Consider the following 19,947-nt stretch of genomic DNA (forward strand, 5'->3'; position numbering starts at 1 on the left):
GTGAGTAGAATTTCTTCAACAGGTACCCCTTGGATTCTACTGGAGAAGAGGACCGACCTGCGTGGGAACATAAGGTAAGTATGTATGTATGTGTGTATGTATGTAATAAAATTATACTTTCACGGTGTGTGTGTCTTGTGTTTTTTTGGGTATTTTTTTAGTGGTAGTACTACAGGTACCAGCGGGCCCGTTTTTCCGCCGCATGCTGGTACTTGTGGTTCTCCAAGTACAAGCATGCGGGGGAGGCTTGCTGGGACTTGTAGTACTGCTACTAAAAACAATATCTTTTATTTTACAACAAAGGCTATCAGCCCTCCCATCCGCAGCCCATTGGATGGGGGGGGACAGCCTCGGGCTTCACCCGTGGCCCTTGGGTGGCTGGGGGGGGGGACCCCTTGATTGAAGGGGTCCCCACTCCCCCAGGGTACCCCGGCCAGGGGTGACTAGTTGGATTTTTGATGCCACGGCCGCAGGGCGCTGTATAAAAGTGACCCCCGGCTGTGGCATTATCTGTCCAGCTAGTGGAGCCCGGTGCTGGTTTTCAAAATACGGGGGACCCCTACTCTTTTTGTCCCCCGTATTTTTGGGACCAGGCGCAGAGCCCGATGCTGGTTGCTTAAATATGGGGGAACCCCTGTCATTTTTTTTCCCATATTTCTGCAACCAGGATCGGCTCAAAGAGCCCGAGGCTGGTTATGCTTAGGAGGGGGGACCCCACGCAATTTTTTTTAGGATTTTACTTTGTTTAATTTAAAAAAAAAAAAAAATACGAACCCCAGCACGGATCACACAGATCCGGCCGAGATTGATTGTAAAAAAAACGGCAGTGTTTTGCTAATCACTGCCGTCAAATTAGGTAAAAAAACACGAATGACATCGACATCGGAAGCAAAGAAAAATACGAATACGACAGCTTAGTAAATTAGTCGTAATCAATTCAAAAAGTTGCAGTTTTACACTGCCGATGTCATTCGTGATTGAACTTTGACCTATTTTCGGAAATTACGAATCTTAGTAAATATACCCCATTGTTTCAAGCGCAGAGTATATTTCTCTTTTTATAGTCTTTAATTGTTGCAACCTGGCAAGTTGTTTTTACTCAGCAGCTGAAACAATTTAGTTTATAAGGATTTATACCATTACAGCGCCGGGTGATCACAAACTGTTAGCGATTTGTGATCTTTTTCTTCTCTTATACCAAATGTAGTGACTGATGAAACCAGGTTGCACCTCGAGAAACGCGTAATGAAGTGTGGTTTCACAAGCTGGAACTCTTTGAAGTATTCATGTGAAAGACTTACCTCAAACCTCAAGTAAACTAGAACATGGTCCATACTGCGAAAAAGCATTGCATGCCAGTTACATCTACAGCCATCTGTACAGTAGATCTCACCTTCTTCATGTACATTTCCCACATTCCAGTTTTCTGATTGCTAGGGAGGAACAGAAAGGCATAAGATCCAGAGAAGAGGTGAGCTGCTAATTGTGTATTGCAATTTTTAGGTACTAAGTGGACCTATTTGATTAAGCTACTCAATATTATACACACTGGAGGACTATTTATTTGATATGACTAAGTGTATCGCTATTCTTTAATTAAACGGATATGGCTAATTAGTCTGTCAGTATACCAACAGTTTTTGGGACTATTGATGGTCTTGCGACTATTTTCTTGATTTTTTGAAAAGGAATGCACAATTATAAACTGCAACTTATTTGTGAGCTATTAATTAGTTTTAATAACATTCAGTCTTTTCTCTACTTGCATGTTAAATGTTATTGTTTTAAATAATATTACATGATATAATTGTATTATACATAATACTTTGATATGCTGATTACTATTATCACTGCAATTCAACTGGAAATTTCAGCGCACCACCCCAATTTACAAAATGGGGCGAATTTGCCCTACAGTATGTGGTAATTAGGTAGAGGTTAAACCTACTCATGCTTGTGTCACTGTTTACACTTGGCATCAATACACAGCCCCATGATGTCATTTGACACTATAGAATTCTCAAAAGTAGGACAAGACATTCTACACTAAGGGGTACATTTACTAAGCAGTGATAAGAGCAGAGAAGTGAGCCAGTGGAGAAATTTCCACATCATCCAATCAGCAGCTCTGTATCATTTTATAGTATGCAAATTATAGATGTTACTTCAGTGCTGATTGGTTGCCATGGGCACTTCTCCGCTCTTATCACTGCTTAGTAAATGTACCCCTAAGACTCCGTACATTTTGCACTAAGGCTGGCTGTAGGCATGATTCAAAGGTGCACGCAACTCATTGCCGGCTGCAATTACTTATGGTCAAGTGCGAGAATATGCAAATGCCAGTTAAAGCAATCCCCTTGTGTTCTTCACCATACTAAGCAAACCCACTTTTCTTTCTGAACATTGCTGGTGTGTACTGGAGAATCTGATCACTCCACCATCGGTGCATCACTGGACGAACATCTACTCTTCCAGCAGCCCCTGGTTGGTGAAGAATCTCCCATCTTCTTTAAAAATGGCTACTGCTGCAGTGATTTTGCAAAAGAGATCGTGCAGCATACCGATACACATCCATGAGACTCACATAATGCACCCATAATGATAAAATTATTATTATTATTATTATTATTATTTATATAGCGTTCTTTCTCCAATAGGACTCAAGTCGCTTAACAGATACATAGCATAATATAGTACAGAAAATAATGAGGTACAGAACAGCTTTTCATAAAATACAGAAGCATGAAGATACTAAAGGGACATTATGGAAATGCTTGAGTAAACAGGAAAGTATTGAGTATACTTTTGAAGGATTCTATAGTTGGGGCCTCTCGCACTGTGGGGGGAAGGGAGTTCCATAGAGTTGGAGCCACATGACTAAAAGCTCAACCCCCCAGATGAATTACGGAAGATTCTAGGTACTGCTAAAAGTCCTTCATCTACAGGTCGCAGTAATCAAGTGGGGCAGTATTGGGTCAGAAGCTGTTTCAGGTACCTTGGGCCCTGGTCATGTAGTGCTTTGAAACTCAGTAAGCCAATCTTGAAGATGATTCGCCATCTTACAGGCAGCCAGTGAAGGGAGTAGAGGATGGGTGTTATGTGGCTAGAACGGGGCTGGTTGGTTAACAGCCTGGCAGCTGTGTTTTGCACCAGCTGTAAGTGGTGCAATTCTTTTGCTGGGAGACCAAGGTAGAGGGTATTACAGTAGTCTAAATGAGATGATACAAATGCATGTATGACCTTTGGCAGATCATCTGAGGGAATTAAGTGCTTGATTCTGGCTATGTTCCTCAGGTGAAAGAATGAGGATTTGATTGTGGCTGATATCTGATGTTTAAGCGTCAAGCCACCATCCAGGACAACGCCAAGATTCCACACACGATCAGTGGTTTGTAATTCTGAATCCCCGAGTGTAAGTCCAGTTGGTTAGCTATGCTGCAGTCTTGTCCTTTTGATGTTGTGGTCCTATCATAAGGACCTCTGTTTTATCCGGTTTCCACTCCTGGAGCTTAGCTAGACAGCCATTTAGGGTTGCTATTGGGTTATCAGTGCCCGGAGCAAAGGACAAGTACAGTTGTGTATCATCTGCAAAGCAGTTATAGACCAGGCCATGGCGCCTGATTATTTCACCCAGCGGGAGCATGTATACTGCAAAAAGCATGGGGGATAGTATAGAACCTGGTGGGTCACCACATGGCAATGGCACTGATGGTGATGAGTATACTCCAGACAATACTCTCTTTGACTTGCCTGTGAGAAAAATAATTTGAACCAGCTTAGGACTGTGCCATCCAGTCCACAAAAATGTATCAGTCGCTCAATCAGAAGCACATGGTCCACGGTATCAAATGTTGCAGAGAGATCCAGAAGGATTAACATTGAACAGTCACATCTGTCTCTTGCCATCAGAAGATCATTTAACACACACACCAGGGCTGTTTCAGTGCTATGTCTTCTCTTGAATCCTGATTGGAATGGATCATAATAATCATGGGTTGTCAGGAGGATTTCCAGTTGATTTGCAAGCACTTTCTCAATAACCTTTCCTAGAAAAGGAAGGTTTGATACCGGTATTTAGTTGGTCATGCAGTCAGGATCTAAAATTTGTTTTTTAAGAAGAGGTCTAACAATTGCTTCCTTTAGGGGTCCAGGAAAAATGCCTGTCTGCAAAGAGCATTGAACAATTTTGCAAAGACAGGACCAATTATATCCATGCAACCTTTTAGAAGCTTGGTTGAGGCCGGGTCCAGATCACAGGTGGTGGGACGCAAAATACGAGCAATTTCAGCAGTGTCCTTTACATCCACTGGGTAAAAGATGGTCCATGAAGACAGGTGGCTTATATTGGCAGGCTTTGTAGTTTGGCACTCCTTTGATGGCAAAGTGGAGATTCCAGCCCAGATGGTGGATATTTTATCTGCAAAGAAGTTTGCAAACTCATTGCATCTTGCCTGGGAGAGAGTTTCATCAGTCTGCAGGCATGCTGGCTTGCAAAGCATCTCCACTGTGCGGAAAAGTTGAGCTGGCTTATTGTTTGCTGCCATGATCTCATTTGACAGGAACTGTAATTTCTTATGAGTGATTGTCGATTGATATTCTTCGTTATGCTTTATAAGTCACCCATATGTTTTATTTATTACACAAACTAGAACCAATAAACCTAGAAATAATGACACAGACAACTGTATGAATTGGAAAAATTGGAGGTCACAGCCAGATTTATTAAATTCGAATCAGAATTGACAATATTATTCACCGGTGGTGAAAAAAGCAGTGTCAACTCGGCCATGGCTTAAAACTTTAATCTTTAAACAAATGGGGCGGAGTTTCCGCCCCTTGCGCAATCCGTCCTGGGTAGAACCATCTCCCCTTAATTAGCACAGTGCTGGTCCCTCCATAAGATGGTGACCTGGTCCTCCCCTGAGGTAGTGACCGACTCGCCTTTTCTCAAAGGGGAAATGCTAGCCAAGCTCTGCTGCGCTAAATTAAACCGCCGAATAGCACTGCTTTCCGCCAAATTCGGAGGCTCTAGACTACGAAAACCGCCACCAACCTAAAACCTCAACCTCCTTTAAACACCTCAATAAGGCTGTGACAGATGACTCCAAACCGCTCTCAGATAAATGCACTCCATCCAACCTATAAAAATCTTCCTTCTCGTAACGCAAATCTGGATGTTTACCAACTTTTCCTCCTAAACTAATGACATATCTGGAGGTTGCGGCATTGAGTTTCCTCCCTACTTTATCTAAAGCCACTCCCCCTTGGGTGCCCCTCCAATATCTATGCGGTACCACTTCAGACCATATCACCTTAACCAAAGGCCCATGCTCCGTGATTATCTGAAAATCCTTTTTTATGGCGTTAATAAGTTCTATACCTTTACAAGTACCGAAATCATTACCTCCCAAATGAATCAACAAACAATCAGGGGCACCCCACCTTTCTTCAAGGTCCCCGAGCACACTCAATAGGTTACTCCATCTCATTCCCCTTAAACCTATCCACTTCACTTCAAAGGGAAACGACTTGGACATCTTATGCTTACTGGCCCAATAAACATATGAATGACCTACAATCCACACCCGGCTTGATAATGACCAAAAAACCTGTAGAAAAAACAGCCATCAAAGAAAATTTTTATCAATATTATTTAATATTTAACGAAACTACCAGAGGAAAAGAGGGAGGGGTAAGAACTTAGTTGTTTAGGCGACCCAGATGGAGGTGAACAACACCAAACCTCCAAAATGTTGTGAGGAAAAAGATGAAAAGAACTCCAATCCCCCTTTAAAGGCGGGTGGCTTATGGCCCTTGGATTCCCAAACAACAAACTCGCAGGATGCGTATTATTAATGCAACTTATTGCTCCTAATATATCCCTTATAAGCATCCGACTTCCACCGCGCTAACCTTTTAATATCTTTGCTGGAAGAACCTGTCGATGCCGCGCAAGTCGCTGCAACTATTCTAAAAGTATGGGTCCGATAACTCTCCAGCGTAAGGTCCAAAGCTATCAGAACATTTATTGAAAACACTTGTAAATTGAAATTTAGATAAAGGATTCAGATCCTCTTGAACCAACCACTGCTATCCCCCTTCCGGACGACTCCGGCCATAAGCCTCCGCTAGTCTTACTGGGCAAATGCTCGGCTCCGCATGCATAGGAACAGAAATCCATTTACCTCTCCCTAGTTGATCCATTTTGGAAAGGTGTATTTTATATACCTGATATACCTGAATCTACTGAATTTTTTTTTTTAATTTTATTTATTTTTTTGCTTTTTCCCACTAACTCACCTAATCTTAAAGCTCCGAAAAAAGCTATAGCAAATGCTAAACTAAAAAGGGGCCACTTTAAATTCCCCTAATGCAATACCAGAAGCAGCGCTAATTAAACCCTTCAATAACTCGATGCCGATTGGTCTACGCGCTTCACTTACACCTGCTTGCTCCTTAGCCCAACGCCTCAAAGCCTTTGATAAAATAAAAGATTTAGTTGGATGCGACAATACTTCCAAACTCGAAAAATCTGAAATTCCTGCTAAGGCACCCGACATAGCTGCTTTATAACGTCCCCTCTCATGCCCTAACCATATAAATTCCAAAATAGCATCATTCATACTCTTACTCCAGAATTCAAGTACGCCTGCCCATCATTCCCAGCTGTGGAATACGATCTCAAAGTTCCTGGGGCCAATGCTTTCAATGCTAAAGCTTTCATACTGGATTGATGATCTGCCATACAAAATCAGGCCATGATAAACCTTCTACTTTAGCCACTGGGGCTAATGCTCTAAATCTATCCACCTGAAAACGAGACAAAGCATCTGCTATCTCGCTCTCAACGACCGGGACATGCCTAGCATTCAAATCTATATTCAACTGCAAACCTAAAGGTCAAATGCCTTATCAACTTCAAAGCATGCAAACACGAAGATTTTTGATTATTGATCGCTTGAACCACCCCTAAATTATCACCAGAATAAAATTCTCTGACCCCTAAGACCCATATCTCAACCGCAACAATAATTGGACAAAGCTCAAGCAGAAGCACACTATCTGTAAGCTTCCTTGCGCCCAAACTTCGGCACACCATTCTCCTTCAAAATACGCGCCGAAACCTACCGACCCTGATGCATCCGTAAAAAATTGCAGCTCACAATTACTCACTTTTCCGTGCAACCCAAAGCGTATACCATTGAGCTCACTCAAAAATTTCCTCCGAATAAAAAGGTAAGATCTCTTAAACCCTGCTGTGGCTCTTTCCAACCTACGATTAAGAATCCTACCCATCGGAATGACCCTGCATGAAAAATTCAATAAACCAAGTAGTGACTGTACTTGCTTCAACGTCATCTTCTTAACTGAAATGAAATTTTCTAACAAACTCCTTAAACGATTTACTTTTTCCGCTGTTAATCAACAAAGGCCTGCCTCAGTATCGATTTCTATGCCCATATAAGACAGCCGGGCCACCGTACCCTCCGTTTTATCTTTAGCTATCGGTACTCTCCTAACTGAAAAATAAATAAATAAATAAATAACTAAATGCCTGAACCGAAAAAAGTAATTCCTGGCAATACTGAGCTACCCGCAGGACCTGCCAACAAGAAATCATCCAAATAATGGGCGACTCCCAACTGACCGGTGCCTGCGTGCACACACCACTGCAGAAATGAACTAAATCATTCAAAATAAGAACACAAAACTGAACAACCCCTAGGCAAACACTATCTATAAGGAATTTACCATACCAACTTGAAACCCATATACTTAAACGAATCAGGATGCAGGGGCAACTGTCTAAAAGCTAATTCTACATCTACTTTCGCTAACAGCGCACCGGAACCGAAACCTTTAACCATAGCCACATCTTCTTCCAAAAAAGACTGATATTTAACGCTACACAAAGAAGGGTCAAGAGCCTCATTTATTGAGCCCCCTTCCGTGTAGGAAAGGTGTTGAATAATCCTAAACTTTCCCGACTCCTTCTTTGGAACTACACCCGATGGTGAAACGCAAAACTCAGCCAGAGGTGGACTTTCGCAAGGGCCACACATACGCCCTAAAGCTACCTCTGCTGTAATCTTCACTCTTACGATCTCTGGAAAATCTCTAGCTGATTTTAGGTTTCTTCTAGCTAAAACTATAACTGGCCTAACTACAGGTAGATTGAAACTGAATTTAAAACCTTGTAATAAAAATGCCACCTCCTCCCTAAAGAGGATATTGGCCAACCACCGTTCTAAAACTTCTAAAATCACTGGTGACTCTGCCTTATTTTGGGACGGTTCTCTGTTCACCTCTACCCACTGACTGAACTGGTGGTCTGTTGCAGTCCTTTGCTGGTTGATTTCCACCACACAGCATACAGACGTGCCTATATCTACACGATGTTCCTTTATTACCTTGCGTGTTATTAAATGCATAACATTTCCCTCTTCCCCTTCGACCCACCTGTTCGGTTAAAGGCCTATTGCTTTGGCTTTTTCTTAAATAACTCGTCCTCCAAACATTGTGCCTCGCCGTCAGATACATATTATGTATCAGATGAAAATACTTCAGAACATTCATAAATTCTGACGGACTAGACCCCATATAGCAGGCCGCAAATATATACATTTGCGCAAGCCAGTAAGGATAACTCCTTCTTGCTTCCTCGGCAGCAGGCCCCCAGCCTTTGCTGTATTTAACGCTTTTTTGGCATCATGCGTAATCGCAAACATGTCGCCTTTCTTTATCCTTTTCCTAACCTTATAACTAACTCATCTTAGTATTGCTGTATTCGCGCAATGTACTTTATCCCCATTTGCATCAGGAGCCGAGCTGCATCGCTACGCTACGCCCTCCCTTTGAACTTTTACGTTTCCCTCTAAGGTGCTGAACAAATGTCCGCATAAATTTACGTGGATTCTAGTGAACTAGACGTATCAGATGATTCGTCAGAATGAGAAAGAATTGCGCTAAACTTAACTTCTAAATTTTTCTCACCAGCTCCAGATATAGAAGGACCCGCGTCCGTTTCTCCTACGACTTCTTGTCCCGCGTTGTGCGACGCGCCCGTCACAGTGCACTATTAGTCAAAACCTGCGGACTCAATGAAACAGCGTTACTTCGATGGCGCGCGTACATGAGATTGCACGCGTGTAATATTCTCCTCCAACTGCTGTGGTGACGGAGGTCTGGCCGTTGGAGTAAATTGTGGCAAGGGTGGCATCCTTAACTGATGCGCGCCCATTAATTTATTAGACGCAGGCTGCAACCAATGTGCATATTGATTGCTTGCCTGCGGGGGGGCTAAAAATTGCATAAATTGAAGTACAGTATATGACTGATACAACGGACCTAAGTGAAGAAACTGACCTAAATGAGGGCTAAACAAGTGCTGCTGCCCGGCCAAAGGCAATTGCATTACACTTTGCTGAGCCCCCTGGCTGAAATATGGGGACCATGACACGCTCGGGGGCTGAAAGCCCACACCTGCCTGGGATAAAAATTGAGAGGAAGGAGGGGTAGGGGATCCCAAGCAATCCCCCTGTCGAATGTAAACCTGCCACTTCCGGCCCTGGAGAATTATTATTATCCCCTATCATCCACACCTCACCCCCATTAACATCTAAAGCTCCTGCTAGGGGAGAGGCTAATACACTGCCTCTCCCTTGGAGCTCTGCTACTGTACTACTGCCCCTTGCAGCCGTGCTCCCCCCCCCCCCCCCCCAGCTCCTAAAATTGTGTGAGGGGGGGCTAACGGCCGCTGCGCCTGCTAAAATGGCGACGGGGCGGGGCTATCTGCAGCGGGGACCGATACACCGGACCCGCTGCTTATTTTAAATTGCGGCCGTCGGAATGTGCTAGCAGGGCTGGCCGTCGCGTCCGACAGCCAAGCCCGCAGCACTGAAGGAGAGGGAGAGGGAGGCGGGTGACCACTCAAAGCCGCTTCAGGCGGCGCCGAGTGGGAGCCGGAGACCGCGTGACCGGCTCCCCTCACAGCGTACCGCCGTGCTCCCCTCACCGCTGGAGAGGCAGCGGCCGCAGAGAGAGGCTTAAACCGCCTCAACCAAATGGCGGGGAGGGGGGGGGGGGGCACCGCTGCGGGGACGAGGCATATCAAAACTTGTTAGGCTGCACTTATAATGCTGCCCAGCTAACGCCCAGCGCAAACAATAAGCAGAAAACTTTTACAAAATTAATATAATTAAATAATGAAATTACATAACAAAACAGCAGCTAATGTACAATTTATGTATATTAAAATGAAAACATAGAATAAAATACAAATCCTAAATTATATAAGGTAATACTAATAGCCCTGCAGAGTGATACCAGAATACTTTACCAGCCCCAGGGATCACAAAATGGCAAGAGGAATTAGATTACCTCAGCCCTCACTTAAATAAACTAATATAACCCGCCTACCTAAACCCTTCTCATTGGCTAACTTATTTGATTGACAAACGTCAGTGACCTATCAACTAATATCAACACAAAAACCAGATCTATCTAGCTTAGTTACATAAACAAACAGGGTGCTTATATTCACTCTATCCTATGCAGTCTTTCGTTCCTTTTTAGTTTTATTTTGCCATCCACTACTAGATTAGTCACTCATGATACCTCCTCTTTTTGTAAAGACCTTAGGTGCTAATTCAGACCCGATCGCTGCTGTGCATGTTCGCACAACAGCGATCAGGTCTGATGTGCGCATGAGCCAGTGCCGCAGTGCACCAGCGCATGGCAGACAGCCGATGGCTGTCTTAGCCTTGTGATCGCCTCTGCCTGATTGACAGGCAGAAATGGGCACTAGGCAGGAGGAGACAGGCTGGCGGCGTTTAGCCACCGTTTAGGGGGCAAGGACCGGGCAACGCAGGCATGCCCGGACCGTTGGGGCGGGCCACAGAAGCTGCATGACATCACACGCATCTGCAGCAACCCGGGTAGCAACTAGTAGCTCCCTGCCAGCGTGCAGGAGCTGTGCAGGCAGGGAACTACTACTCCAGTACAAAAGCATCGTCGCTGTGCGATGCTTTTGTACTTGTACGACGGGGTAGGGCCTGACATGCGGGGTGGACTAGCCCTGTGCTGTGCGTCCCCCTGCATATCAGGGAAGCTGATTGTAGATGTGCTAAATTTAGCACATCTACGATCAGGTCTGAATCACCCCCTTAGTCCACTACCTAGTCTCCACCTTGAAATACCCAGGGATCGCAAGTGTCGTCTCAATAGCAATTTCATGGGGTGATTCGCGCAAGCACAGTAAGGGTTTCGTAGTATTATTGCGCAGTTGCAAAAAAAAAAAATGTGGAATTGCACATACATCGGCACTGAGCCGTATAGTATGTCTATACTATTTTATTTCTAATATAATGTACACAGCTCTCATTTCAATATTATTTTGTAGTTGCGCTATGGTTAACCTAATAGTATGGTACTATCATCTTGTCCCACACATCATTAGACCACACCAATGTGGGCGACAAGTAAAAGCATGGCCTAAAGTCAAGGGAGATGGGAAATGAAACAGATTCTGCCTTTATTCTGTTTAGACACACACACTGCTTAGAGGTGTCCTTTGATGTATGGGTGTGAATTGACTCTCCAGCACCTGCTTAATGTTTTTATGAGTTGGAACTATGCTCAGCAGCAGTTGGAATGATCACGTTAATAGCATTGTGTCACCAATTTGAGTATTTTAAATGCAATTTACATCTGTTGTAAAGAGTGAGAATTCAACACACTGAGAATTATTAGGGCCAAACATTATTGAAGATGTCTTAACTATATAGAGAGTGAGTCAGTGAGAGAAAAAGCTGTAGTGAGAGTCAAATACATCCAAACATACTGTACTCCCAAAAAATAAGACGGCACAAAGAAAAAATGCAGTTCCAAAATATTTAAATGGCCAGTAAGAGGGACAATGTTGTTGACAAACATGAAAATGGTGGAACTTCTGCTACAGTCCCACCAGTTGTTGTATCTGATGTTTGGAGGGTAGTACAGTCACGGGGTTACTATTTGCTACTTCAAGTTTTGTTGACCCTGGTACAGGGCAACAGGTTATAGCAGAATGCAGCTTCGGGCTTCAGTCATCCTTACTCCCACTAGTCGCTACTACTGTTTTGTAGGCAGTGCCGCTGGATCAGAAACTGCCAATGTACTGGCACTATCAAATGTGTCTAATGCATTCATGATATCTGGATTATTTATTAAATTAATGAAACCCAAAGTGTCCCGGTGGGAAGGTAACAGTGATCTTTCTAAATGGGGAGAAACTGTTTGCTAGAAGAGAATCTGCTGCTTGCACGATTGCTTCCCAGTAGTGGATTTTACCAAGGGGATGCCCCCCCACCCCCTCAGTAAAATCCAGTGGTGTGGGTTTAATTACTGCTTTCAATGGCTCCACACTGAAAGCTCTTTCTGCTAATCACACACCAGAATGGTATTCTGAGGAGAAGCAAACTAATTCACCTGGAGCTGTCTGTCCAGTGTGGTATTAGCAGAGATAGCTTTCTATTTGATGCCACCCCCATTGTTCCATTGGCAGGCTTTCCATGCTTCTAGGGGCTTCAGCCTCTAGACTCAATGCCATGTCTGTGCACAGGTACACATGCTGGATTTTGGTGATCACTTAACTTTAAGATAAGAGCCTCTGCTGATAGTGACATCAATGCCATCAGCCATGAATGAACCTAGCACTGACTGTGTTGGAGATTTAGATCAAGAACCAGTTCTCCCTGTTGCTGACTCCTCAGTATGGATGGGGGTTGGGTGCTTATGGTTCTCAATCTGGCCTTGTTCTTCCAGTCTCTGAGTGTGCAGCATGGAGTAGATGGCAGTTCTTGGGCACCCACTCCTTTAGTTGCTTGAATTGCTACATTATGTTACTGTATCTCCATGGTGTGTAACTCTAGTATTGTTTTTCTCTAACGTCCTAGTGGATGCTGGGGACTCCGTAAGGACCATGGGGAATAGACGTGCTCTGCAGGAGACAGGGCACTTTAAGAAAGAATTTGGATACTGGTGTGCTCTGGCTCCTCCCTCTATGTCCCTCCTCCAGACCTCAGTTTGAATCTGTGCCCGGACGAGCTGGGTGCTACTTAGTGAGCTCTCCTGAGCTTGCTAAAAAGAAAGTATTTTGTTAGGTTTTTTTATTTTCAGAGAGATCTGCTGGCAACAGACTCTCTGCTACGTGGGACTGAGGGGAGAGAAGCAGCCCTACTCACTGAAGATAGGTCCTGCTTCTTAGGCTACTGGACACCATTAGCTCCAGAGGGATCGTACACAGGATCGCACCCTTGGTCGTCCGATCCCGGAGCCGCGCCACCGTCCCCCTCGCAGAGCCGGAAGACAGAATCCGGTGACAGAAGCAAGAAGACTTCGAAATCGGCGGCAGAAGACTCCAGTCTTCATATGAGGTAGCGCACAGCACTGCAGCTGTGCGCCATTGCTCCCACGCTAAACCCACATACTCCGGTCATTGTAGGGTGCAGGGCGCAGGGGGGGGCGTCCTGGGCAGCAATTAGAGACCTCTTGGCAAAAGTGGGCATATATACAGTTGGGCACTGTATATATGCATGAGCCCCCGCCAAAAATGTACATGAAAGCGGGACAGAATCCCGCCGTCGATGGGGCGGGGCTTCTTCCTCAGCACTCACCAGCGCCATGTTTTTTCTCCACAGCACCGCTGAGAGGAAGCTCCCCAGTCTCTCCCCTGCAGTTACATGGTAGAAGAGGGTAAAAAGAGAGGGGGGGCACATAATTAGGCGCAAAAATCAATATAAACAGCAGCTACTGGGTTAACATTAAGTTACTGTGTTATTCCTGGGTTAATAGCGCTGGGGTGTGTGCTGGCATACTCTCTCTCTGTCTCTCCAAAGGGCCTTATGGGGGAATTGTCTTCAGATGAGCATTCCCTGAGTGTGTGGTGTGTCGGTACGTGTGTGTCGACATGTCTGAGGTAAAACGCTCCCCTAAGGAGGAGATAGAGCAAATATGTGTGTGTGAGGGTCTCTCCGTCGACAACGCCGACACCTGTTTGGATATGTGTAATTAAGTGCTAAGGTAAATTTATTGCACAAAAGATTAGAGAACAGACAGGAAATCTACCCATGTCTGTCCCTATGTCGCAGAGACCTTCAGAGTCTCTCAATGCTCACTATCCAAAATAATAAACACTGATATCGACACGGAGGTTGACTCCAGTGTCGACTACGATAATGCAAAGTTACAGCCAAAATGGCAGAAAAGTATTCAATATATGATTATTGTAATAAAAGATGATTTGCATATCACTGATGACTCATCTGTCCCTGACACAAGGGTACACATGTTTAAGGGGAAGAAAGCTGAGGTAAATTTCCCTCCTCTCAAGATAAAAAAGAGCGGGAATCTCCAGACAAGAGACTGCAGTTTCCCACAAAGAATTATCAGGCAGTATCCTTTCCCCACTCCAGGATAGGATGGGAATCTTCCCCTAGGGTGTCACGTTTGCCCAAAAGGTAGCCCTGACGTAACAGCTATTCTCAGGGATCCTGCAGATAGCGTGCACATTCTGGTACACTACTCAGACCGGCGATTGTGTCGGCATGGGTTTATAGCTCTGTGGCAGCGTGGTCAGGTACTTTATCAGCAGAGATTGAGACCCTAGTATGTAGAGATATATATATATATATATATATATATATATATATATATATATTAAAGATGCTCTCTTAAGAGATATATATATATATATATATATATATATATAAATAAATAAAACATGCCCAAAGAGACATGAGTATACTGGGTCCTAGAGTCAAAGCTATGTCGATTTCTGCTTGACGTGTCCTGTAGAATATGCAATGGACAGATGATGCCGACTTAAGTGGCATATGGAAGGCTGAGGATTGTGTGGAGAAGGGTTCTCGGACCTGGTCTCCACAGCTATAGCTGGTAATTCTGATATTTTGCCTTATATTCCTGCACAGCCTAGGAAAGCACGACATTATCAAATGCAGCCTTTCGAACAAAGAAACAAGAAAGTCCGAGGTGCGTCCTTTCTTGCCAGAGGCGGGGGCAGAGGAAAGAAGCTGCACAACACAGCTGGTTCCCAGGAACAAAAGTCCTCCCTGGCCTCTACAAAAATCCACCGCATGTCGCTGGGGCTACACAGGCGGAGCTAGGCCCGGTGGGGGCACGCCTTCGTAAGTTCAGCCACAAGTGGGTTCACTCCCTGTTAGATCCCTGGGCAAAAAATATTGTGTCTCAGGGATACAAGCTGGACTTTGAGAATATGCCCCCTCACCGATGGCCCTGCCAGCTTCCCCCCACGAGAGGGAAACAGTGTTAACTGCAATTCACAAATTGTATCTTCAACAGGTGGTGGTCAAGGTTCCCCTCCTTCAACAAGGAAGGGGTTATTATTCGACCCTGTGGTAGTCCCGAAACCGGACGGTTCGGTCAGACCCATATTGAATTTAAAATCCCTGAACATATACCTGAAAAGGTTCAAGTTCAAGATGGAATCGCTAAGAGCGGTCATTGCAAGCCTGAAAGGGGAAGATTTTATGGTGACTCGGGACATAAAGGATGCATACCTTCATGTCCCCATTTATCCACCTCCTCAGGCGTACCTCAGAATTGCGGTACGGGATTGTCATTACCAATTTCAGACATTGCCGTTTGGTCTCTCCACGGCCCCGAGAATGTTCACCAAGGTAATGGCAGAAATGATGGTGCTCCTGCGGAAGCAAGGTGTCACTATTATCACGTATTTGGACGATCTCCTCATAAAAGCGAGATCAAGAGAGCAGTGGCTGAACAGCGTATCACTTTCTCTGGAAGTGTAACGGCAACACGGCTGGATTCTATATATTCCAAAGTCGCAGTTGGTTCCTACAGCTCATCTGCCTCTCCTAGGCATGATCCTAGACACAGATCAGAAAAGGGTTTTTCTCCCGATTAGAGAGAGCTCAGGAGCTTGTGACACTGGTCAGGAATCTATTAAAACCAAAACAGGTGTCAGTGCATCACTGCACTCGAGTCCTGGGAAGGATGGTGGCATCATACGAGGCCATTCCCTTCGGCAGGTTCCATGCTAGGACCTTCCAATGGGACTTACTGGACAAATTGTCCGGATCACATCTTCAGATGCATCGGTTAATCACCCTATCCCCCACGGCCAGGGTGTCTCTCCTGTGGTGGCTGCAGAGTGCTCACCTTCTCGAAGGTCGCAGATTCGGCATTCAGGACTGGGTCCTGGTGACCACGGATGCAAGCCTCCGAGGGTGGGGGGCAGTCACACAGGGAAGAAATTTCCAAGGGCTGTGGTCAGGTCAGGAGACTTGCCTTCACATCAACATCCTGGAACTAAGGGCCATATACAACGCCCTACGTCAAGCGGAGTCCCTGCTTCGCTACCAACCGGTTCTGATTCAGTCAGACAATATCACCGCAGTGGCTCATGTAAACCGCCAAGGCGGCACAAGGAGTAGGGTGGCGATGGTAGAAGCCACCAGAATTCTTCGCTGGGCAGAGAATCACGTAAGAGCACTGTCAGCAGTGTTCATTCCGGGAGTGGACAACTGGGAAGCAGACTTCCTCAGCAGGCACGACCTCCACCTGGGAGAGTGGGGACTTCATCAAGAAGTCTTCACGCAGATTGCAAGGTGGTGGGAACTGCCACAGGTGGACATGATGGCATCCCACCTCAACAAAGAGCTACAGAGATATTGCGCCAGGTCAAGAGACCCTCAGGCGATAGCTGTAGACGCACTAGTGACACCGTGGGTGTTTCAGTCGATTTATGTATTTCCTCCTCTTCCTCTCATACCAAAGGTGCTGAGAATCATAAGAAAAAGAAGAGTGAGAACAATACTCATTGTTCCGGATTGGCCAAGAAGGACTTGGTATCCGGATCTGCAAGAAATGCTCACAGAGGTCCCATGGCCTCTGCCTCTAAGACAGGACTTGTTGCAACAGGGGCCCTGTCTGTTCCAAGACTTACCGCGGCTGCGTTGACGGCATGGCGGTTGAACGCCAGATCCTAGCAGAAAAAGGCATTCCAGATGAGGTTATTCCTACGCTGATAAAGGCTAGGAAGGACGTGACGGCTAAACATTATCACCGTTTATGGCGAAAATATGTTGCTTGGTGTGAGGCCAGGAATGCCCCTATGGAGGAATTCCAGCTGGGCCGTTTCCTTCACTTCCTACAGTTGGGAGTGACTTTGGGCCTGAAATTGGGTTCCATTAAGGTCCAGATTTCGGCTCTATCCATTTTCTTTCAAAAAGAACTGGCTTCTCTTCCTGAAGTCCAGACGTTTGTAAAGGAAGTGCTGCATATTCAGCCCCCTTTTGTGCCTCCAGTGGCACCTTGGGATCTTAACGTGGTGTTGAGTTTCCTGAAGTCACACTGGTTTGAGCCACTCAAAACCGTGGAGTTAAAATTTCTCACGTGGAAGGTGGTCATGCTATTAGCCTTGGCTTCAGCTAGGTATGTGTCAGAATTAGCGGCTTTGTCACATAAAAGCCCCTATCTGGTTTTCCATATGGACAGGGCAGAATTGCGGACCCGTCCACAATTACTGCAAAAAGTGGTGTCATCCTTTCATATGAACCAACCTATTGTGGTGCCTGTGGCTACTCGTGACTTGGAGGATTCCGAGTTACTAGATGTGGTCAGGGCTTTGAAGGTTTATGTAGCCAGAACGGCTAGGGTCATGAAAACAGAATCTTTGTTTATCCATTATGCTTCCAACAAGCTTGGGGCGCCTGCTTCAAAGCAAACTATTGCTCGCTGGATCTGTAACACGATTCAGCAGGCTCATTCTGCGGCTGGATTGCCGCATCCAAAATCAGTGAAAGCCCATTCCACAAGGAAGGTGGGCTCTTCTTGGGCGGCCGCCCGAGGGGTCTCGGCATTACAGCTTTGCCGAGCGGCTACTTGGTCAGGTTCAAACACCTTTGCAAAGTTCTACAAGTTTGATACCCTGGCTGAGGAGGACTTTGTGTTTGCTCATTCAGTGCTGCAGAGTCATCCGCACTCTCCCGCCCATTTGGGAGCTTTGGTATAATCCCCATGGTCCTTACGGAGTCCCCAGCATCCACTAGGACATTAGAGAAAATAAGATTTTACTTACCGGTAAATCTATTTCTCGTAGTCCGTAGTGGATGCTGGGCGCCCGTCCCAAGTGCGGACTTCTTCTGCAATACTTGTATATAGTTATTGCTTAAATAAGGGTTATGTTGGTTGCATCAGGGTTGATCTGATGCTCCGTTGTTGTTCATACTGTTAACTGGGTAAGTTTATCACGAGTTATACGGTGTGATTGGTGTGACTGGTATGAGTCTTGCCCTGGATTCCAAAATCCTTTCCTTGTACTGTCAGCTCTTCCGCACAGTTTCTCTAACTGAGGTCTGGAGGAGGGACATAGAGGGAGGAGCCAGAGCACACCAGTATCCAAATTCTTTCTTAAAGTGCCCTGTCTCCTGCGGAGCCCGTCTATTCCTCATGGTCCTTACGGAGTCCCCAGCATCCACTATGGATTACGAGAAATAGATTTACCGGTAAGTAAAATCTTATTTTTTTACTGATCTGCTATGCACCAGGTAGATCATGGAGCCACAAAGGGACTAATAGACCCCTGTCACATTTACACACTAATGCATCATGTTATGTTATTGAGTTGCTAAGGTGGTTCTGGCTTTGACACCTTTGTTTCATCAGAAGTAGAAGAGTTAAAACTATTCCTAACACACCTCTGAGAAGGACGGACTACTTTTCTGACCAGTATTGCACTAGGTGTGGACTTAGGGCTCCATGTAAAAGCCTGACTCCTTGTTTACACCAGAGATGTATCTAGACAGTTTGGTGCCCTGGGCCAGGAAAAGCATAGCCCCCTTCTCCACCTCCATATTTTTCAAATAGGATCATAAGTTGATATTTAGTTACATCATCCTTTATGTTACATTTATTAGCAGTCACTTCCCTCCTTTATTTAAGGAACTCATTTTAAAAAACTATGGCCCTGGTTTATACTACCATTCCTCTCCCACAATCACAGTACAGAGAACACATGGCCAGATTGGAAGTGACAGTAGGTGACAGAGAAAGACAAACTTAGATTGCTTTGGTTGGTCAAGTGCATGATGCTGTATTTGCACTAGCCCTCACTGGTTGTTACAAATTTCATGAAGAGGACCTTTCCCATAAGCCCATGGGTCCATGTCACAAACTATTTGGAAAAGTAACCTGTGGCGAGCGAAGCGGAGTGGAGCGAGACATCGAGCCTGAAGCGAGGCCAGCAAAGCAAGACCACAAGGGTCCTTAACAAATTCTATACAGGAGGTCTATGATCATCTATACAATCCTATTAAATGTCCCAAGTGGGCACAGCGTCAGCTTATATTTATCACATCGGTGAATTGATTGAAAAAAGGAAGTACAAGGAATATTGTTATTATATCCCACACAAAGCCAAGTCTGCTAACTATGGTGTTATTCACTTTTCCATACCATATCTGTAATTCAGACAGAGGTTCAAGTTATACAGTGTCGTTTTAGACATAGCAGATAGTGGATACTGTCTATATATATCTTTAATATGCAGCCCACATTATAATCCTGCTTTACGTCTTGTATATGGACTCTTACGTATGACCTGCTGACAATGATATATTCACACAAAAAGGTAAACATGCATCACGTCTAGTATACAGGTTCTTTTAATGTATCTGTGAGTCCATCAACGGTGGTATGGAAGTATGTATAAAATTACATCATAGACACCATGTCTAATCATACAGACCTGTCATGTGTGTCATTATTTATATATATATATATATATATATATATATAGTCATTATATCTTTGTCATTCACCCATAGATTATTTCAATAGACATTGAACACACTGGGATGATTACTTTTTGAATTTTTAAAGTGTAATCAGGGTTCCTCCAATTCC

The 19,947-nt window shown here is 44.8% G+C and overlaps 1 long non-coding RNA gene across 2 annotated transcripts in view; it reads left to right on the forward strand.

The window, feature by feature from the left end:
- The window catches only part of LOC135058107 (uncharacterized), a 321,817-nt gene that overhangs the window by 43,099 nt on the left and 258,771 nt on the right, over positions 1–19,947 (forward strand). Inside the window, exon 3 of one of the 2 annotated variants that reach the window (XR_010244607.1) lies at positions 1,208–1,471. This is a non-coding gene — a long non-coding RNA (uncharacterized LOC135058107). Of the gene's footprint in view, positions 1–1,207; positions 1,723–19,947 lie in introns of those variants that run through there. The other variant, XR_010244606.1, reaches the window with a different exon arrangement.

The sequence above is a fragment of the Pseudophryne corroboree genome, chromosome 3 (assembly GCF_028390025.1).
Source record: "Pseudophryne corroboree isolate aPseCor3 chromosome 3, aPseCor3.hap2, whole genome shotgun sequence".
Classification (NCBI taxonomy): Eukaryota; Metazoa; Chordata; class Amphibia; order Anura; family Myobatrachidae; genus Pseudophryne; species Pseudophryne corroboree.